The sequence below is a fragment of the Odocoileus virginianus genome, chromosome 23, assembly GCF_023699985.2.
Source record: "Odocoileus virginianus isolate 20LAN1187 ecotype Illinois chromosome 23, Ovbor_1.2, whole genome shotgun sequence".
NCBI classification, from domain to species: domain Eukaryota; kingdom Metazoa; phylum Chordata; class Mammalia; order Artiodactyla; family Cervidae; genus Odocoileus; species Odocoileus virginianus.
In genome coordinates, this window is record NC_069696.1 from 47,931,103 (window position 1) to 47,953,330 (window position 22,228).

A 22,228-nucleotide genomic window follows, 5' to 3' on the forward strand; every position below is an offset into this window, starting at 1 on the left:
GGGGAAGTAGTATGTTGGGACCAGCCCAACAATGAACCAACCTGAGGGAACCGTGCCACCGAAGAATAAAGAAAAATAAGACTCAGAAATAAGGTGGGGATCAAGGAGCTGATGCTGCTCGCAGGCAAAAGCTCAGATCCTAATCCTTGCATGCTTTTTATTGCTAACGTCTACTTCCTTGTACATGCTCTAGAGATATCTGTTTTTTACAATCTCAGATAAAGATATACAATGCACAGTCCTCAATGTCAAAACTTCAGGCCTTTCATGACTCTGTTTAGCTCTTCAGCTAGTGACAACCTTTCTCAGCAATTCCCTCAAGGCTCTGGTTACAAGAACAGTCACTAATGGTTTTCCATCAGTCACATCAGTACTTCAACATCTTGTTTTCAAGATGTTTTTCCATGATATACTTTTTACTGCTCCCAGCCCTTCACCTGGGGGTGATGAGAAAGTCATTCTTGTTTTTCAAAGAAGCCCTGTTAATTATAATACAGGCCTGTGCATAGCATAGCCCCTACATATCCCCCTTTTTTATTTTTTTAAGCTTCTTTTTGGTGATTATTGTTGATCATAGAAGCCAAGGCAATAGTCGCTAATTGCTGTTGTCCATCGACTTTCTTGGTGATTCGCCACCAGACTATGTAGAAACAGAAAAGAAGACATAAAAGTTAACATAAAAGCAGCCATTGAGCCTCCGATCATTTTCAAGTGAGGAATGGGGTTTAATTGAGAAATTCCATCTGCTACTGCTTCCAGTAGATTAGATTCACGCAAAAGGTGTAGTGTCTGAGAGAAAGTTTCCATAATCTCTTGCTCTAAGTTATTAATATCCAGAGATAGATTACTTTGATTTCAGAGGTGCTGTTTAACTTTGTCCCAATGAAATGAAGATTCACTGCATTTGTGAGGAGTAACACAAAAAGTAGCAGTGTTCCAATCACACTTAAGATGAATCCGTTTTTGCAGATATTTACTTGATCACCTAGTAGTATAACACCTGTTGTGAATCAGCCATTTGTGCAGCTAACTTTCCATCTATTTGTCTTGGGGTAGACCAAAGAACATCAGAGTCTTTATGCCATTCTTGCACACAGTGCAGTCTGTACACTGATGTAACGCCACTCCTGCTATAGCTGCTATAGTAGCTACAGCAATAATTCCTAAAATGCAGCAATCAACAGTCCAATAAACCGTTTAGTGTGTTTTAACACTTTCTTAAGGATTTCTTCCACAATATAGAGTGTGGGGCTATCCTGCCGTGGTCTATTCATTTTTACAGGAAGCCATACTCCAGATCTGGTTTCTAGAATATAAACAGAATAGTCACTGTGAAATTGGAGAGAAGAATTGATACAAGTGTAAAAGGAACAATTTTGACAAATAAGTAACCCACAAGAGGCATTATAAAAAGTAGGTCCTATCAAAAATATGAAAGGTAAAGGAACACATGCTTTAATCCAATGGGTTGAATTTTATCAAAATGTAAGGAATGACCGGATACTATGGAATTAAACTGCCCCTTCCATGCTGTTATGAGTTGGAAGGCAGCTGATCTTCACAATTCTGAATGTAAAGGCATATTAGGTAATTGAGATAAGGGAGGGGAGAAACTCCCTCCATGCCAATATATAGAACTATTAACAATGTTATTCATGGAGTCTAAAGTATTGTTTAACAATATAGGCAAATCCAAGTTATTATTTTTATCCAGAGGATCTCTTTTGGGACTCCAATCAATAATTTCTCCATCAGAAGTATTGGCCATAATATGTCCAGTATTAGCTTTACATAATTTCCATTGTACCCAATGTTCTATTCCAGATTTTATAGAAATAATATAGTTAGGTAGATGGGGCGGAAACATAGTAGTATTTTCTCCTGTGATATTAAAGGAAAATGATTCTAATAAGAAAAAATGAATTTTGTTCATTTGAGGTTCTTTAACTATAGATAGTCAACTTTGTAATCCTCTTTTAAGATAATGAGTTTCTGCTCCCATACATATAGGGGTAAAATCTGTTCCCACAGTATAATTAACACTAACATTTGAAAGTTGTCGGCCCTCTTCTGGTTTTAAAGGAAGGCTCGGGTCAAAAGGTCCAGGTAACCAAGAAGAGTTATTGATCAAAATTGGAACAGAAGAATCCTCCCATGTAATTGCTCTTAATAGGGGAGGATTGGGCACATATGCCCAATAAGTATGATTGGCACCAACCGCGGTAGTTACCTCAGACAGCATAGGCTAGAACAACGTGGCTGAGGTCAAAGGCTGTCCCTGTTCTTTGATCAATTTTTCCCCTTCAATGGTCAGTTTCTCCTGTTGACCCCAAGTGTGCAGTTTGGCTTTGCTGCTCCTTGGAGCCAGTTCGGGGCGGTTGCTGATTGTCAGTCTCGTTATCCCCATCACTGGCGGCTCTCCAGGAGGACTGATGTCAAAACATGTCCTCTTCTTTCCTTTCTTTGACATGTCTTCTTGGTACCCAATGGTGTTGTCCATCATCTGAAATGACAAGAGCATAACCTCGTCCTTTCTTAAGCCTAAGGCCCTTACACCAATTGTTGCACCACTCCCTCAGGTCGGTTCATTGTTGGGCTGGTCCCAACAGTAGTATCCAAGAGGCTGGATACCTAAATTTGTCTTCATTCATCCTTCCATCAAGTGTTTATTGAGGACCTGCAATGTGACAGGTGGAGATGCAGCAGTAATGACAAAAGACACACCTGAAATTCATCATGGAGCTTATGGTCTCCTGATTCATCTGCCACCCTCCCAAGATGTGACCAGTTTCTCAGAGTTATTTCAACCTAAGAATCACCTTCCTGGGTGGCACAGTGGTAAAGAATCTGCCTGCCAATGCAGGAGACACAGGAGACACGGGTTTGATCCCCGGGTCGGGAAGATCCCCTGAAGCAGGAAATGGCAATCTACTCCAGTATTCTTGCCTGGAAAATCTCATGGACAGAAGAGCCTGGTGGGCTACAGTCCATGGGGTCACAAAGAGTTAGACATAACTGATCACACATGCAAGAAACCCCTGGCACTCTTATGGAAAAAAAAAAAAAAGCAGATTCTAAGACCTCCCCTCATCCTACTGAATATCATATAGGATTCTGACTTTCTAGTCCTCCTTGGCAAAACAGGGAGCAGAGCAACCCCTACCACCATCATATTATGTGTTCCAAGAGAACTAGGATATGGGAAAGATCTTTAGAAACAGTGAAGTCACTTTCCAGCGTGTGGCATCCAGGCTCTCTCTAGAGATTCAGAGACACCAGCCAAAGGCCTGTAGTCTGTCCCGGGGGCCTCCTACCTCACCTCCTCTTTCTGGACTCTCTGGAAACATGAATCAGAAGCCACCCATCCCCATTCTAACCTAATGAGCTAATGAGACTGAAAGTGGAACCAGTCCCAAGTCCACCACCAAGAGAAACAATGCACTGTATTCTGGGAGTGCCTATTACAAAGCTTCTGGGGGCCAGTCGATGGCCACAAGTGGTGGTTTTCAAGGGACATCCCTGCCTTCGCTTGGTACCTGCCCAAATGGGAGATGAACCCAAAGACTAGAGTGGTGAGCTGTAGGGCCTTATAAGTTCTCATCACCCAGCCCCTTCCCAGCTCTCCAAATTTATCTGCCCCTGTTCCTCCATATGTCCACTAGCCCTTGATTGCTTCTCCCCTTCTTTCAGTTCAAACCCTCTGGTTTCCATCAGTCACAAAGCCATCTAGAATAATGACTGTATTTCCCAGCCCTCTTGCTATTATGTTCAATGAGATATTAGCAGAAATATTGTATGGCCACAATATGACATTGTGGAACAGTCCACAATAAACAACTGGCATGTGTTTTGTCCCTTTTCGATCCTGTGCCTTCCTCCATCCTGCTGCTTGGAAAGCAGATGTGTTATAACAACTGAAGCTCTAGCCTCTGTTTCAGATGCTGAGAATAAGACAACATGTTAGGAGTCCTGGTGCCCTGAGCACTGTATGGAGCTGAATCTCTGCTTTAGTCTTGAACTGTCAACCTGTGGACTTTCGCATAAAAGAGAAATATGCTTCTATCTAGTTTCAGCCAGTGTTATTTTTTAAAAATATTTTAATTTATTTATTTGGCTGCATTGGGTCTTGCGGCACGTAGTATCTTGTTCCCCGACCAGGGATCGAAACTGGGCCCCCTATATTGGGAGCACAGAATCTTAGCCACTGGATTACCAGGGAAGTCCCAAGCCAGTGTTATTTTGAGTTTCTATTACTCACCTCCAAAGTGAGACTTTACTGATACAGTGCTTAAAAGAACAGATTCTGGATAGACTCCCTAGGTTCAATCACTTATTAGCTCATAGCCACAGGGATTTTGCTTCACTTCTTGGCCTCAGCAACAAAATGTAGATGCTAGGGACTTCCCTGGTGGTCCAGTGGCTAAGACTCCAAACTGCCAGTGCAGGGGGCCTGGGTTCAATCCCTGGTTGAGGAATTAGATCCCACATGCCACAACAAAGACCTGGTGCTGCCAAATAAATAAATAAAATGTAGATGATAAAGACAGCATCAATCATCTAGGATTGTTGTAGGAATGAGCTAGAATCTGTGAGCCTGAAAACATAAAGCCTGTTGCTACTGCTGCTAAGTCGCTTCAGTCCTGTCCGACTCTCTGCGACCCCATAGACGGCAGCCCACCAGGCTCCTGCGTCCACAGGATTCTCCAGGCAAGAACACTGGAGTGGGCTGCCATTTCCTTCTCCACATGTAAGGCCTGGCAAAGAGTAAACACCCGGAATAAGTGTGCCCCAAGGGAGCAAGACTGAAGGTTATTCTCTCAAATCAGAGGCAGGCTTTTTAGTGCTGCAGCAATACCAATAATAGTATCTTTTTAAATTTTATGGAGTACTTTACAGGAATCTTTTCAACAGTTATATATGAACTGTGTATTATGTATGTAGGCATTATTACTTGCATTCCACAGAGAAAAAAATGCAAGCCCAGAGAGATTAAGCTATAAGACACTGTGATAGGATTCACACTCAGGTTTTTCACTTCCAAATTCCATACATTTTCTGAAAGCCTTCAGTGGCTCTTAAATGCAAGTTGTTATATTGCTACATGTTCTCTTTTTCTGGATGCCTGACACATATACATTTTTTTTCTTTTGAACTTATTGTTTTGTATTGGTGTACAGCTGATTAATGATGCTCTAATAGTTTTGGGTGAACAGCAGAGGGATAAAGCCAAACATATACATGTGTCCATTCTCCCCCAAACCCTCACTCCCATCCAGGCTGGCACATAACATTGAACAGAGTTCCATGTGCTCTACGGTAGGACCTTGCTGGTTATCCCTGTTAAATATAGTGGACACATACATCTTTTGCAAGGGAATTCCCAGGCTATATTTTTCTATAAAACAAAATTTAAAAAAATTTTTTTTAATTTTTTGTAAAAAATCAGAAAGGGTGCCCAAATTCCCCATGTCAGAAATTTTGTTTTCTGGTCACTGACAGCTCAGATGTGAACAGGCCAAGTATTTGATCCCATAAAATGTTAGCCCTGCACTGTACTTTAAAGAAAGGATATGATCAGGGCTGACCCCAGGAATGGTGGCGGAAGAAAAGTCTCAATCCATCCTGGCTGCAGCCTGGATAACAGGGCCTGATTCTGAGTGATATTTCGGTTGTCGCTGTTGCCATCGTTCAGTCACTGAGTTGTGTCTAACTCTTTGCAACCTCACGGACCTTAGCACGCCAGGCTCCTCTGCCCTGCACTGTCTCTACTTAGCGGGCCAGGCTCCTCCATCCTCCGCTGTCTCCCAGAGTTCGCTCAGATTCGTGTCCATTGAGTAAGTGAGGCTGTCTAACCATCTCATCCTCTGCCACACACTTCTCCTTTTGCCTTCAATCTCTCCCAGCCTCAGGGTCTTTTCCAGCGAGTCAGCTCTTCGCCTCAAGTGGCCAAAGTATTGGAGCTTCATCTTCAGCATCAGTCCTTCCAATGAATGTTCAGGGTTGACTTCCTTTAGGATTGACCTCCTTGCAGTCCAAGGGACTCTCAAGAGTCTTCTTCAGCACCACAATTTGAAAGCATCAATTCTTCAGTGCTCAGCCTTCTTTATGGTCCAACTCTCACGTCTGTATATGACTACTGGAAGAAATATAGCTTTGACTATATGAATGTCAGCAAAGTGATGTTTCTGCTTTCTAATACACTGTCTAGATTTTGTCATAGCTTTCCTTCCAAGGAGCAAGCATCTTTTAATTTCATGGTTGAAGTCACCATTTGCAGTGATTTTGGAGCACAAGAAAATAAAATCTGTCACTACTTTCACTTTTTCTCTATTTGCCATGAAGTGATGGGACCAAATGACATGATCTTTTTCTTTTTATTTATTTTTATTTTTATTTTTTTGATCTTACTCTTTTTAACGTTGCGTTTCAAGCCATCTTTTTCATTCTCCTCTTTCACCTTCATCAAGAGGCTCTCTTAGTTCCTCTTCACTTTCTGCCACTAGAGTGGTATCATCTACATACCTGAGGTTGTTGATATTTCACCCGGCAATCTTGGATCCAGTTTGTGATTCATCCAGCCTGGCATTTAGCATGATATACTCTGCATTTAAGTTAAATAAGCAGGGTGACAGTATACGGCCTTGACTTACCTCTTTCCCAACTTTGAACCAATTCCGTGTCCAATTCTAACTGGTGCTTCTTGACCTGCATACAGGTTTTTCAGGAGACAGGTAAGATGACCTAGTATTCCCATCTCTTTAAGAATTTTCCACAATTTGTTGTGATCCACAGAGTCAAAGTCTTTAGCATAGTCAATGAAGCAAAAGTAGATGCTTTCTGGAACTTCCTCCCTTTCTCCATGATCCAATGAATGTTGCCAATTTGATATTTCAGACTCACCTTAAAAGGGGCCCAGAGCTGAGCATCAGGTAGGAGTGAGACTTCCTGACAGCACATTTGTTTCGAATTGACAATTCTTTTAACAGAAGCAGTTTGAAAGCAGGACTGGAGGAGCTGCTGCTCACTGGAATGTTGTAGTCATTATTCAAGTTCCCTGAGGGCAGGGCAGGGGCTCCCATTGCATCTGGGGCGCGGGGTTAAGTTAGGGAGCTTGCTTGCTCCAATGACTATGAAAGGTGGACAAAAATGTCATTGTCGAATATAGTTATCTGTGCAAACTTGAAGAAAGTACAGGAAAAAATCTTTCACATTTAGAGGATATGAATTGAATGTTATTGTAGCAGAAAACAGGAGTTGAGAACAGAAAGTAATGGTATAATGGTTCTGAGCTGTGAACACAGACCTGAGTTCAAAACTGAGTTCAGTGATGCGGGCCCATTTCCTTAACCACTCAGATCCCCTCCCTCCCTTTATAAAAGGAGATTATAATATGCCTACCTCTGAGAGTGACTGGGAGATTGAAGAAAAATAGAATTTCCCTGGTGATTCAGAGGTAAAGAATCCACCTGCCAATGGAGGAGACGAGGGTTCAGTCCTGATCCAGGACGATCCCACGTGCCACGGAGCAGCTAAGTCTGTGTGCCACAACTATTGAGCCTATGCTCCAGAGCCCACATGCCACAAAACTTCTGAAGCCCACACGCCCTAGAGCCCCTGCTCCACAAGAGAAACCACAGCAATGAGAAACCTGTGCAGCGTAACTAGAAAGCAGCAACAACCCCTCCGCAACTAGAGAAAAACCCGCTCAGCAACAAAGACACAAGACAGCCAAAAAATAAATAAGATAAAATTCTAAAGAAAAAAATATGTCCAATGAAAGGGGAGGTATTCAATAAACACTCATTTCATCCTTTTTAAAAATTGATTATTATTGGAGTATGGCTGCTTTACAATGTTGTGTTGGTCATTTCATCCTTTACTCATGAATCTTTCCCTCTTTTGTGACTATGATTTGGACTTCCTAGAATTCTAAGGCTCTGAAAACTTTCTGAGGAGCTTCAACTGCCTAATTTCAAGTTTCCTAGCTCTTCCCAGTCTTCCTGTCTGAGAGAGCCCAGCGGTAAAGATGGATCAAAACATCAGGCACATGACTTGACCTTTGCCCCATGGCCCAGCATCACCCTCCATGTTCCATTGTCTCCACTATCCTCACTGGGACAAGAATGGGATGGTCAAAAGCAAGGTGCTTTCTGGCTTACTTCACTCTGTATAATGGGCTCCAGTTTCATCCATCTCATTAGAACTGATTCAAATGAATTCTTTTTAATGGCTGGGTAATATTCCATGGTGTATATGTACCACAGCTTCCTTACATGTAAATCCATGGCTAATTCATGTCAATGTATCATAAAAACCACTATAATATTGTAAAGTAATTAGCCTCCAACTAATAAAAATAAATGAAAAAAAAAAAAAAGAATAGGCAAATCCAAAAAGTAAAAATAAAAGCAAGGTGCTGCATGTAGTGTGGAGAATCAGGGTTTCTCAGGGGGTAAGCATGGTAAAGAATCTGCCTGCCAATGCAGGAGACATAAGAGACTTGGATTTGATCCCTGGGCCAGAAAGATCTCCTGGAAGAGGAAATAACAACCCGCTCCAGTATTTTTTTTAATTATTTATTTCTGTATTTATTTTTAGCTGGTCTTGGTTGCTATATGCGAGCTCTCTTTAGTTGTGGCAAGTGGGGTCTACTCTCTAGTTGCAGTACATGGGCTTCTCATTGCAGTGGCTTCTCTTATTGTGGCGCACAGGCTCCCGGGAGCAGGGGCTTCAGTAGTTGCAGCTCACAGGCTCAGTAGTTGTGGCTCAAAGGCTCGAGAGCACAGGCTCAGTAGCTGCGGCACACAGCCTTAATTGCTCCGAGGCATGTGGGATATTCCTGGATCAGGGATTGAACATGAGTCTCCTGCATTGGCAGGTGGATTCTTTACCTCTGAGACACCAGGAAAGCCCTGCTCCAGCACTCTTGCCTGGAGAATCCCATGGACAGAGGATCTTGGTAGGCTACAGTCCTTGGGGTCCCAAGGAGTGGGACACGACTGAAGTGACTTGGCATGCATACATGTGTGGAGAATCAGGGAGGAATGTAGCTGTTTCTTGATTGTGCACCATACTGCCTGCAGAGATGAGTGCCTGGGACCTGAGGGCTTGGGCCTGGGGTCCAGCTTGAGGAGGCAGGAAGCTCCGGTGGCCAGGCTGGCACACCCCCCTGTATGGCCTGGGCACTCGGGTCCCTTGTGCACACAGCCAGATGGAATCCGATGAAGGCTGAAGACTCTCCAAGCTCAAAGTTCCTCTGAGCCCAGCTGTAGAGAATTTCTATCTGCGGAAACTGATTTCTTTGTCCTTTGTTTGTTACTGTGGGCTACACTCCTGAATCTTATTTATGCTTTCTCTTGAAGAAGAAGTTGTGTAAGCCTATGGAAAGTTTCTTTCCTAAGGGATGGGGACCAAGGTGGGAGTTAACAGTGAGGGAAGATGTTGGGAAAATGAAAATATCGACTTAGAACCAGTCACTTCAGTCTCTTGTGTTTGACTTGGACAGGGAAGCCTGCCTACTTTGTCCTACTTCACAGGAAAATGAGGACAAAGAGAGGATAAGTGAGAAAAAGTTGAATTATGTATATCCCATTTGCCTCCAAGTCTCTATAGCCACGTTATTAAAAAGGCTTACTGTATAAACCTTACACCCAAAGATGAGAAAAATATTAATTGGAAAGAACTTTTTATATCTTTGTGAAATTTGTTCTTTTCTTCACCTGTACAATTTTTTTTTTAAATGAGAGAATTGATTAAATAAAGAAGTCCTTTTTCAACTCATCGGCTCTACATTTAGTCCCCTAAGAACTTCCACGGACGAAAGTGAACACAACCCCAACGTGAACGCAACCCACACAAAGCCCCAAAGTGAACACAGCCAACCACAAGCAGTTGGAAAGAGTCGCTTTATATGATTTTCTACATAGAAAGGTAAATAGCAATTGTACAATGTTATCTATCCTGATTTAATCCCAGTTTTTTCTCCAAAGAGGAGGGAGAGAGACCCAGAGGGGAGAGGAGTCCGCTGCCCTGGGAAGGAACGGCTCTGGCTGCGACAACTGTGGGGGCGTTTCTTGCTGTCTGTGGAGGGGTGACCGTTATGCAGTCTGCTAGTGCCCCCTGCCGTCCACTTCCGGAAACTCTCAGGGCAGGGTGAAGGGCTAAACCTGAGCAAGTTACCTCAACGCCCTGAAAACTTTTCTGACGAAGAAATCTCAAAATTTTGAAACTATGCTTCCACCTTTGATTCACTGAAGGGCGGTTTATAGTCAAGTTATATTATTATTTCTAGACATAGAGGGTTTTAGGAAGGCTCTTTAGAAAATATTTAGCCAGTTGTTTTTACCTAAGTGTAGGTATTAGTTCTGAGAGATATTAGCAGTTACTATGCGAAACCAAAATGGGTTAGGAACCACTGGGTTAAGTAAACAGTAATTAGGAACTTCCCTGGTGGGCCAGTGGTTATGACTCTGTGCTTTCAATGCAGTAGGTACGGGTTCGATCCTTGATTGGGGAATTAAGATCCCACGTGCCACGAGGCATGGCCCAAAAAAAAAGAGTTAAAATTTTAAAAAATTAACATTAATTAAATAGGTTATTTAAGAACCAGCCAGGTTCTTTCTGGCTGGTCTTCTCAGATCATTGAATATGGATTGTGTGTCTCCCAAGGGGAAATACAGTTTCTCAATATCATCTGACAACAAGAACCACTTTATGTATGAATTTCTTGTAGGGCTAATATTTCAGAGAAGACTTCAGTGCTCACTGAGTTCAAATGAATCTTTCTACAAATGAGGGCACAGTCTCAGAGGCTGTGCCAGAGGCTGGGAGGTGGCAGAGCCACCATGAGACCCGCCAGGAGGCTCCCAGGCTCTCAGACCTGCTTTTTCACCATGTGTCCATCCCCTTCCCAGAGCTGATCCTCAGTATTCCTGCTTCCATAAAGTGTGCTGGTTTGTGGAATGCAAAATGGCATTGCCCTCAGCCAAGAACATTGGGCAAGAAACCCCTTTCAAGAATGCTCCAACTCTTTGGGAGGAGAAATTGCTTCTTTTATTTTCAATTCAATTTCACTCTCTCTTTTGAGGAACCTCATTGTTTTATTGCGACAGAGGATGAGATGGTTGGATGGCATCACCGACGCGATGGACATGAGTTTGAGTAGGCTCCGGGAGTTGGTGATGGACAGGGAAGCCTGGAGTGCCGCAGTCCATGGGGTCCCAAAGAGTCAGACACAACTGAGTGACTGAACTGAACTGATTGTTTTATTTTAAAAAAAAAAAAAACCCTATATTTAGCAAATACTTATGATGCACACGACTTTCTGGTTCTTGGAAGATTCAAGGTGATATACCATGTTGAGTAAGAGTAAAGGCTTGGAGGTCAAATTCCAGTTCTGTCACATTCCAGTTATGTACATTTGGACAAGTTACTTATCTTTCGGCTCAAGACGTGGAAACAATCTAAGTGTCGATTCACAGATGAGAGGCTTAAGAAATTATGGTATATATATTGGGTTGACCAAAAAGTTTATTTGGGTTTTCCATATATTGGTCAACCCAATGTATACAATGAAATTCTATTCAGCTTTAAAAAAAAAAAAAAAGAGGAAATCTTACCATTTGCAACAAGGTGAATGAACCTGCAAGACATTATTCTAACTGAAATAAGCCAGACAGAAAAAAAAAAAACTGCATAATCTCACTTATATATGGAATTTGAAGTAGTTGAATACATGGGAGTTAAGAATAGAATGGTGGTTAACAGGGGTGGGAAGGTGGGGGGAGTGGGGAGATGTTTGTCAAAGGTACAAAGTTGCAGTTATGTAGTCTAGAGATCTAATGTTAGGGTTGTAGTTAAGAATACCATAATGATTATTGGAAATCTGCTAAGACAGTAGATTTCAGGTGTTCTCACTAACAATAACCAAAAAAGGTAACTATGAGAAAAGATATGTTAATTAGCTTAAATGCAGTAATCATTTCACTACATATGTTTATCAAATCACCATGCCATACACCTAAAACATTTACAAGTTTTATTTAAAAAATCAATTTATAAAATAAATAAGAAACTCAGAATCCCTGTCTATAAAATAGAGATAACACCAATCCCTCGTCTACAGAATTGAGTGTTAAATTAGAGAATACAATTGTCCCTTGGTATTCATGCGGAATTGGTTCCACCACCCACTCACCTTCAACAGATACCCAAATCTGCAGATGTTCGAGTCCCTTATATAAATGCCTAGTACAGTCAGCACTCTGCACCCAAGGTTCTACATCTGTGCAGATTCAACCAACCAGTTTGAAACCCAAGGTTGTTTGAATCTGCAGATGCAGAGCCTGGATACAGAGGGCTGACTGCGCATGTAAAATAGTTAGTAGGGTGTCAGCGCCTGTAAGTGTTTAAAAAGTATTTGTGGCTACTATTACTATTGTTTTTGTTATCATGATTGTGGATATTATTATTGTTATTAAGATTCTTGTTACTATTACTATTCCTGTTCCTGTCCTGAAGGACTTGATAGCCCAGCTGGTGATAGAAGACAAGCACAGTTAGAAACTTCAAATAACAGTGTGAGGGAATGGAACAGAGATAGCAACTAGGTCTGGTGTCACTTGCCATGAGCCTGCAGTGGCCGCAAGTGCTATGTGGAGAAGAAGCCCAATGTTCTTGACAGTCTTGGGGAAAGAGAGCACCCATGCCATTTGGTGATATTTTCCTGGGAATGAGGCATATGAAGGAGGTTATACTGCACATATTTACCATTCTTAGAATAAATGATGAAATGCCAGAATAAAGTCATTTCTGTAGAAAATAAGATAGCTGGACCTTGGAGGATGAGTTTAATGTGCACAGAAGGAGATGAAGTAAGGGAAGGAAAGGTACCTGGCGCCAGGGATTTTGTGAGCAGATGAGCCAAGGATAAGATCCACATGGCCTATTTGGGTGGCAATAAGTAGACCAGCCTGTCCAAAGAAGGGTCTGATGCTAAAGATTAGCTCCACAAATATGGTCGCCAGAGCCGTAGAGCTAGGGACCCAACATCAAATAAGCTTCTCCCATTGTTCCCATAAGTTCCTGCTTACGCACTGGGCCATTTGCTTGGATTTGAAGCTCAGACAATGTGGGTAATAGCAAGTCTGTAGCAGCATCTCGTCTCGTATGGAGCTGTTCAAAGTCTCTTTCCCATCATCCCTGCTCATGAAGACCATCCTTTCATGTTTAGCCCTTGACTGCTGTTCAGAACCCACTATTCAACATGCACTTGGCCCTGCAGCCCCAAACATCTGACTCTCAGCAAACGCAACTGCACACGTAGATAAAAAGTCATCTCTTGTGTGAAAACCATGTAAATCTTATTCATGTTGAATTGATTCTTGGTGCTTTTCAGGTCTACTACATCCTTCTACTTTTCTGTACAGTTTGGTTTTTGAGAGTTTGATATTGAAACTCTAACTAAAAATCTTAATTTATCTAGTTAAAAAATAATTGTAACATACAGTGAAACTGTATGTAACTTTGTCCTGTATTTTCCAAGTCTCCTGTAAATGTGTTATCATACTTTCATAATTTAAGAAAGAAAGAAAAAAAAAAGAATCCACCTACCAGTTAGGAGACGTGGGTTCGATTCCTGATTTAGGAAGTTCCCACGTGCTTCGGAGCAACTAAGCCCAAGAGCCGCAACAATTGAGCCGGTGCTCTCGAGGCCAGGAACTGCGATGACTGAAGCCCGCTGCCCACCCTAAGGCCCATGCCTCTCAATGAGGGAAGCGGCTGAGATGAGAAGCCTGCACACCACAACTAGGGAAGAGCCCCCACTTGCTGCAACTAAGGAAAAACCCTCACAGTAATGAAGACCCAGCACAGCCAAAAATACATTTTTTTAAGTCATCAAAGATGAAAAATAAAGAATCAACCTACTAGAAACTGTAGTTCCCTATGCCTTCCCTTTGTTCAGAACTGGGCAAGCTCTGGGTGGGATATCAGAGGGATTTATTAAGAACCACAAATGAGGATGGGAAATTCTGAAATATTCCTGTTTTCAAAACTTCATAATGTGGCATAAGGAGATATTATTCACTTTTTGATGGAGTCTCTATCTCTACCACAGAACAGAAACTTCTGTATTGGTTGGGACTTGTATGGTTACAAAGGACAGAGCACTAACTCCAACTCGCTGAAGCAGAAGACGGGGCTGTTATGAGGGATAACGTGATGCCTGTGAAACCCAAAGACAGGCATACGCCTGGGCGTAGCAAACACCAGGGCACAGAACTCTAAGACCATCAGGGTTCTCTTCTTGTCTCTGTACCTCCACTCCTTCACTTTCTTACTTACATTCTTCCTTTTAGCTGGCCATCACCTTTCTCCAGGTGGTGAAAAACACGGGGGTCGACAGCTCTTAAGTGTACCAGTACAGCTACATAGCTTTGGGCACCTAAAAGTGATCATCTTAACATTCTCTCTGGTTCCAAGGTGAAAACCCCCCTAGGAGGACTCAGTGAAGTAGTGTTAAGTCAGACAGACAGACTCCAGAGAGCCCTCAAACAACGTGGTAGCTCCTATGGAACCATAAAGATGGGTGAAGAATGAGGAAACTTCTGGAAGAAAGCAGGTGAGGTGCTGGGCACACAAAACTAGAGGGACCTGTAACACCTTCTCTTATTTGTTCTGTCATGCCAGCTCAGCTTTGCTATCAACCAACAATTCCATTCATTTCATAAGCATTTAATAAACACTTACTGACTGTATGCTGTGTGCCGGTACTATGCTGGGTCCTAAGGATGAAACGACAACCACGATGCTCTTAGAATGCTAGACATTCAGAGATGCAGATACAAAGTAGACTTGGTTTAGGACCTCTAGGAGCTTACCACTTAACTGAAGGCAGAAGACTGCATTTGGAGAATCATGAAGGGGTAAGCTGTGTGCTCTGGACGATGAGGGTACAGGAAAGTGAGTGGGGTCAGTGAGGCCTGGAACATTCCCGAGAAGCATCTTGGAGAGGGTGATATTCCAGCAGGGTCTGTAAAGGGTGAGGAAGTTTTTGTTTATGGCTACATGTGTTTAAAGTGCAGGGTTTTCACGACATCACACTAAGTGAGGCCTCTGCTCCTGGCTCTCTGCATCTGGAGGCCTTCCGGAATGCAGCTGGCAGCCAGTGGCCCTGTTCCCCTCTCAGAGACGGGACTACCACCCACAGCTCTCTGATAGCCTAGTGTTTTATTGCCATGGCCTGTTGGATCAAAGCCTCTGAGTCTGAGGCAAGTTCAGAATAATTTCCTTCAAGGATTAACTCATCTTTCTGGGCTTGGGGAGCTGCACAAGCAACATCTGGTACAGCCTGCAGAGGGGTGCTTCACCCAAGGAGTCTCAGATTTCAACATGTGAGCCATCCTGCTGAATAACATCATCGACGGGAAAAGGCACTCAGAGACCTCGTCTCGTCGTAACAAGAGCTCTGCGTAACGCCCCGTGGTCATGTTTTGCACATGACCATAATAAACGGTGCAAACTGTCACAGGTTTATCACTTTGTCTCTTGCCAAAGGGACTGAATTCCACGCTGATGGGGTGGAAATCCCCTGTGGGTGTCTTCTGGGGTCATCCCATAGCCCATGATAGCACTCTTAACCACCCCCATCCTATGCACACGCCAGCATGTAGGCTCACGTGTTAATGTGGTCACGGGGAATCTCCCAGTCACTTCCTTTTTTCAGAGCCCGTTCTCACCTCCCTGTCTGCCCAGGTATCCTGGAAAATCCTTGGTGGGGCCCGTTTCCTTGCTCTTTGGTAAATCTTGGCTTTATTCTGCCACACTGTGGTTTTGATATCTCTGGCTCTTCCCTCTGCATCCTATAGGTCAGCCCCACCACTCCTGGAGTTCTCTTCAAGGTCAAGATTTTACCATGCTCTTCAAGGTAAAACACTGTGACTGTTGGGTGTTACATGTTTATCATCTATAGGAGTACTACTCTCATCATGCGAGACTCACCAATGAGGAAAAGGAAACTCTGTGTGAACTGCCCAGGTTACAAGATATAAACCCATGTCCATCTCACTTCTAAGACTGTGCTCATCTTAAGGGATAAACACGGTTATGGGAGTCCCCCACGGAATCCCTACTTCCAAGAGGGGGAGGGAGAAGGAGAAGGAAAGAGAAATAAGGACAACGCTACCCAGAGCAGTGACTCTGAGTTCAAAGGAGGAGAACCTTGAGACATGGTGAAATGTGTCTAAGGCCACAGTTGGCAAATATTGAGACCACTGGCATGAAGAAGGTGACTGGCAAGTATTGTTAAGAGAAGCTTCAGTTGAGTGGTGGGTCTGGAAGAGGTTAAGTAGTGGGTAGACTCCAAACAAAAGGAAAGGGCCACCAGATAGATGAATAAAGTGAGAGACTGTTATATATCTATTAAACTTGAAACTTGGAGAAGGGGAGAGTACCAAGAAATTGTTTTGACAAGTCCTTCAGGTGATTCTCATACACACTAAAGTTTGTGAACCACTGCTAGGGCAGAGTTCCTCAGCCTTGGTTCCACACCGGAATCACTTGGAATAATGATGCTTCTGCTCTATTCCTGGAATTGATGTAGCTGTTCCAGGCATTAGGGGTGTACAAAGCTCTCCAGGTGATTCTAATGTATAGTTACAGTTGAAACTACTGCTATCTCAAAGAGGATGGGGAAGGAGTGAAAATAGCAGTGATGCAGAGGATTAGCTGTGCCAGGCATTGTGCTGAAGATATAAGAACATGCTTTTGAAGGGACTTCCCTGGCGGTCCTGTGGTTAAGAATCCGCCTTCCAATGCAGAGGACACAGTTCTATCCCTGGTCAGGGAACTACGATCCCATATGCCATGAGGCAACTAAGTCCTCAAACTACTGAGCAACTATTGAGCCCACCTGCTCTTAGAGGCTGAGAGTTGCAACAAAAACCCAACACAGTCAAAATTTTTTTAAAAAAATTTGATAAACAAAAGAAGAACATACTTTGCAAATGTCATTGATGGGCATAAGGAAAACCCAACATGCTCCCCAATACCTTACGGACTTTGCTTCAGTGAATCTTCATGACAAGTCTATGAGGTAGGTAATATCGTTATTCCCATTTTACAGGTGAAGAGACTGAGGTTCCAAGAAGTTACCTGACTTGCTGGGGTGTCAAAGCAGGAACTTGAAAATCAAATATTTGACTCCAAAGTACTGATTCTTTTTTTTTAAACTGCAATAAAATATACACAACGTAAAAATTGCCACTTTCACCATTTTGAAACATACAGTTTTAGTGGCATTAAGTATATTCACAATGTTGTGTAACCATCACTACAATTCATTTCCAGAACTTTTTCATCATCCCAAACAGAAACTCTGTACCCATTAAACAATAATTCCCCATTCTCCTCTCCCTGCACCCCCTCCCCGCCCCGCTCTACTGTTTGTCTCTTTGAACGAACGTATACATTCTAAATCACGGTTTCCAGATAGGCCCAAAGGAAAAATGGAGATGCTGAAATTGATCAAATTTCTCCCTTGAATAAGGGTATTTCTGTGTTAGATGAGGCTCCCACCTCAAATTTAAATACTGAACAATGCGTGAGGTGAAAGTCTTAGTCACTCAATCATGTCCAACTCTTTGGAGTCCCATGGGCTGTAGCCCACCAGGCTCCTCTGTCAATGGAATTCTCCAGGCAAGAATGCTGGAGTGGGTAGCCATTTCCCTCCTTCTCCAGGGGATCTTCCTGACCCAGGGATCGAACCCAGGTCTCCTACATTGCAGGTGAATTCTTTACCATCTGAACCACCAGGAAAGCCCAATTCCCACCAAACAGCTGATGTTCTCTTGCCTCGGTGCCACAGCACAGGTGAATGCCTTTGCCCACCTCGCCTCCACTGAGCAAACTGTCTCCTCCTTCAAGTCTCCTTCTGGGCATGACCTTCCCTGAGGACCCAAACCAAGCTCTTCAACTAGCATGGTCCCGCAGACCCAGCTTTGCAAACTAGTGTTAACTCCAATCACCTACATGTCTTATTAAAACGCAGATTTGGATTTAATGAGTCTGAGTTGGGGCCCTAAGACTCTGCATTTCTATCAGGCTTCCCGGTCCCTTGAGCAGTGGGGTCAGAAAGGGTAGTACTTCACCACTGCACATTTTTCTTTCTTTAGTGTTTCTTTGGCTGTTTCTCCTCTCCACTATAAATACCTTGAGGGCAGAAAGCCATCTCCTTTATTGTTATATTCCAGAACTTAGCATGGTGCCAACCCAGAGTAACTCTCAATAAATGTTGAATGAATGAATAAATAAATGAGCTCACAGGTTGGAATGATAAAAAAGAACCAGATCTGTGAAGAGCCTGGTAAACCATACTAAGGAATTTGAAATTTATCCTGAAGCTATGGGAAGTTACTGAAGGATTTTAAGAGGCTGATATAATACATGTGTATGCATGTGTGGTGTGTAACACGTGTTGGAAAGAACCAAGAATGAAATCAAGGAAACCATAGTGAGCTATTGCACTAGTCCAAGCAAATAATTATGAAGGCCTGTACTAAGATAGTGATGGTGGGAATGGGAAGGAGGAAGAGGATTCATGGCTATAGAGATGATTAACGACACAGTCCCCATTTGCTTCCCACAGACCCAGTTTATTCCTGGCACACTTATTAATAATGTCACTTTTATTTACAGAATGCCCTGGTTTGGATGATAATTATCTTTTAACCCTATACATAGGAGACGAAGTTAACAGAACATGAGATGGGGGTGAGGAGCAGAGTGTTTCTACCTTGAGCGACCCAGTGAATGGTAATACCATTTACCAACCAGGCAGTCTAGAAAAAGCAGTGGGAGAAGAAGTTTCTCTTTAAAATAAAAATAGTTAAGTTAACAAGTGCTAAACTGGGTGTGGGGAAAGGGAACCCTCCTATACTCTTTGTGGAAATGTAAATTAGTTCAAGTCTCTATGGAACAGTATGGAGGTTCCTTAGAAAACTAAAAATAGAATTGCCAGAAGATCCAGCAATCCCACTCCTGGGAAATACCCACACAAAGTTATAATTTAAAAAGATATATGCACCCCAATGTTCAGAGCAGCATTGTTTACAATAGCCAAGATATGTAAGCAATCTAAATGTTCATCAGCAGATGAATGGATAAAGATGTGATACATATATGCAATAGAAAACTACTCAGCCATTAAAAAGAACAACATAATACCATTTGCTGAAGAAGGAAATGGCAACCCACTCCAGTATTCTTGCCTGGAGAATCCCCTTGGATGGAGGAGCATGACGGGCTACAGCCCATGGGGTCGCAAAGAGTTGGACAGGACTGAGTGACTAACATGCAACGCCATTTGCAGTGACATGTATGCAACTAGAGATTACCATATTAAGTGAAGTAAGTCAGAAAGAGAAAGACTAACACCATATGAAATCACTTATATGACACAAATGAACCTATTTACAAAACAGACTCACAAACATAGAGATTAGACTTGTGGTTGCAGAAGGTCAAAGGGAGAGGGATAGACTGGGAATCTGGGGGTGGTAGATGCAAAATATTACATTTTTGAATGGATAAACAACAAGGTAACACCGCATAGCACAGGGAAACATATGAGTCTCCTGGGATTAAACCATCATGGAAAAGAGTATTTTTAAAAAAGAATATATATGTGTGGATAAAAATAAGTCACCTTCTGTACAGCAGAGATTGGCACAACGTTGTAAACAACTGTGCTTCAATCAAAAAAATAAAAATAAAACATGGTTAAGTCATTGACAAGTACTCAGTAAATTGCACTAAGAGCATCACAAAAATCACAAAGGAGACACAGAAATGGCTGAAGTCTGGGGAGTTCTGAGGGAAAGGGTTATCCTTCCACTCTGAACCTTGGAAGCTAATTAGTCTCAGGACCGTTCATTAGGAAACCTGCCCTCATCTGCCATTCACACTGACTGCAGGTGAGATTCGAAATGGCCAATTCCAACTTTTGTTTCTCACTTATTTTGTTCCTTTTAAGTCACTGCTACATCTGCTCCCAACAGCTAAAGACTTCTGAGCATCTTCAGCATTAACTGGATCCAAGCTGACCATGGTCGTCCAGACAGTCAAAATAACGGCGTTGCATGCCAAGGCCTGGTGAGCCGAGTCTACTCACAAGAACACGTGCCCTGGTTTGAGCCAAAGGTCAGGGAACACCAGAATGTTCTACCACCTTGGCCCCGTGACCCAAAATCCTAACTAATCTCTATTCCTACTTGCCAGCACCTCAGCTCTTTCTTCCTCCTACAACATGTCAACAACTGGGTAATTATTTAATAAACTTCAGAATATACCTTTGCTGCTTCTCCTGGCCAGAGAGACCAGGGATTTTCCCGGTTTCAGTTTCAAGGTGGCTCTGACTTCAGAGTTCCAAGTGCAGTCAAGCAGAAGAATCAATTCACTAGCTAGAGCCTTTGGGGGAACTTTCAAACAAAACTGTGGCTTTTCAAGTATTAAGAGGAAATGACAGACTGAACTAAGCTCAGTATTCATTTTAATACACGTGTTAAAGGTTATGTTAGCAGCTGTCAAATCGCTGGCCAACCCTAACTACATCACTCTTCACCCTAAATCAGATATCTTGAGTGGTACCCGAAACTTGCTTCTCTGGTCTGACCCTGAGCAATAGGATTGTTCTGGAAGGTGAATTTTGTCTTCCAGGCATTCCTATCACTTGTGCTAATATTAGCCTGATGAGTAAGAGAGCTGGAACCCAGGACTCCGAGCCCTGAGACCCTTCTGCTGCTGCTAGAGGCTCTGAGAACTCTACATCCTACATCCACGTCACCTGCCGGAGGTCGAATGCCAAGCCCACTGGTCTGCCAGGTGTGAGGACTTCTGTTACCCAGTTGGGGGCAGCCTAAGTGGTCTCTCCTCTTCCCCCTACTATGACTGCATCCTTGGCTAGTAGAGAGCAGATGTTTCTAGCCCCAAACCTGTCTTAATGCACCAACCAGAAGCAAGAGATACCAAGAGCTCAGAGACCTTGGAAACCACCCTCACAGCCACCGGAGTCTTGGCATACTGAGAGTTACCCCTAGCCTGCAGCCCCACTGCCCCATGGACTCCTTAGCCATTTTCGTCACTCCCCAGCGGCTGTGCATGGCGTGGGAGAGCTCCTCCCGAGCTCCCCCTGAAGACCGGTGGGCACCGCAGCCCTGCCTCTGTGTGCCCCCACTGCCCACCCTGCCACCCCACTCACCCGCCAGTCTTGGCAGCACAGAGCACTACCAGGATTCACTCTTTAGAAGCAGCAAAACAGGCACTGCATTTTCTAAACTCGCTAGGTTAGGGATTTCACCCCCTCAGGGCCTTGTGTGGTGTGATCCTACAGACGTTGATAAGTTAACTCATACTCACATGGGAACAGATGATAACTACATGGTCCTGGTCGGGCTGACTGTCGGGGTCACATCCCTGGGTTTGGTCCAAGCGTCATCACTTGGGTGGTATCTGCCGGGTGACAACCTCACAGCACGCACCTTCATTTCCTTGGTGGTAAAATAGGGCTAATTATGAGACGATCGTCTTCTCACATCGTCTTTGCAGTGGTTGGATGCTCAGTCAGTATTAACAGGACATGAGTAATAATGCAAGCAAGTAAAAACATGTTCTTGGTGGTTAAGCAAAAGTCCCTAAATACCTGAAAAATACTGAAAACAAGTGAACACTGTCTCCCTATAGGTAAATCCAATTTTGTCTTTTTCAAAATGAAAAAAGGATTTTGTGGACAGTGAAAGCATTTGATATGATGCTACAATAGTGGATACATTTCAGTGCACATTTGTCAAAACTCGTGGAATGCGCATCACACCCAGAGTGAACCCTCATGGATGCTATGGATTATGGTGTGATGATGGATCAAGGGCCTGTATCAAGGTAGGCCATCTTTAAAGCCTATTACTTCTCTTTTTTTAATATAAATTTATTTATTTTAATTGGAGGCTAGTTACTTTACAATATTGTAGTGGTTTTTGCCATACATTGACATGAATCAGCCATGGGTGTACATGTGTTCCCCATCCTGAACCCCCCTCCCACCTCCCTCCCCATCCCATCCCTCCGGGTCATCCCAGTGCACCAGCCCTGAGCACCCTGTCTCATGCATTGAACCTGGACTGGCGACCCATTTCACATATGATAATATACATGTTTCAATGCCATTCTCTCACATCAT

At 43.1% G+C, this 22,228-nt stretch overlaps 1 long non-coding RNA gene across 1 annotated transcript; it reads right to left on the reverse strand.

The window, feature by feature from the left end:
• Nucleotides 1-89: 89 nt before the first annotated feature.
• On the reverse strand, nt 90-22,019 carry LOC139030645 (uncharacterized). The gene is made up of 4 exons (XR_011483055.1): nt 21,412-22,019; nt 14,880-15,031; nt 2,231-2,503; nt 90-1,306 (listed from the first exon to the last, which is right to left on the reverse strand). It is a non-coding gene; the product is annotated as an uncharacterized lncRNA (long non-coding RNA).
• Nucleotides 22,020-22,228: the final 209 nt, after the last annotated feature.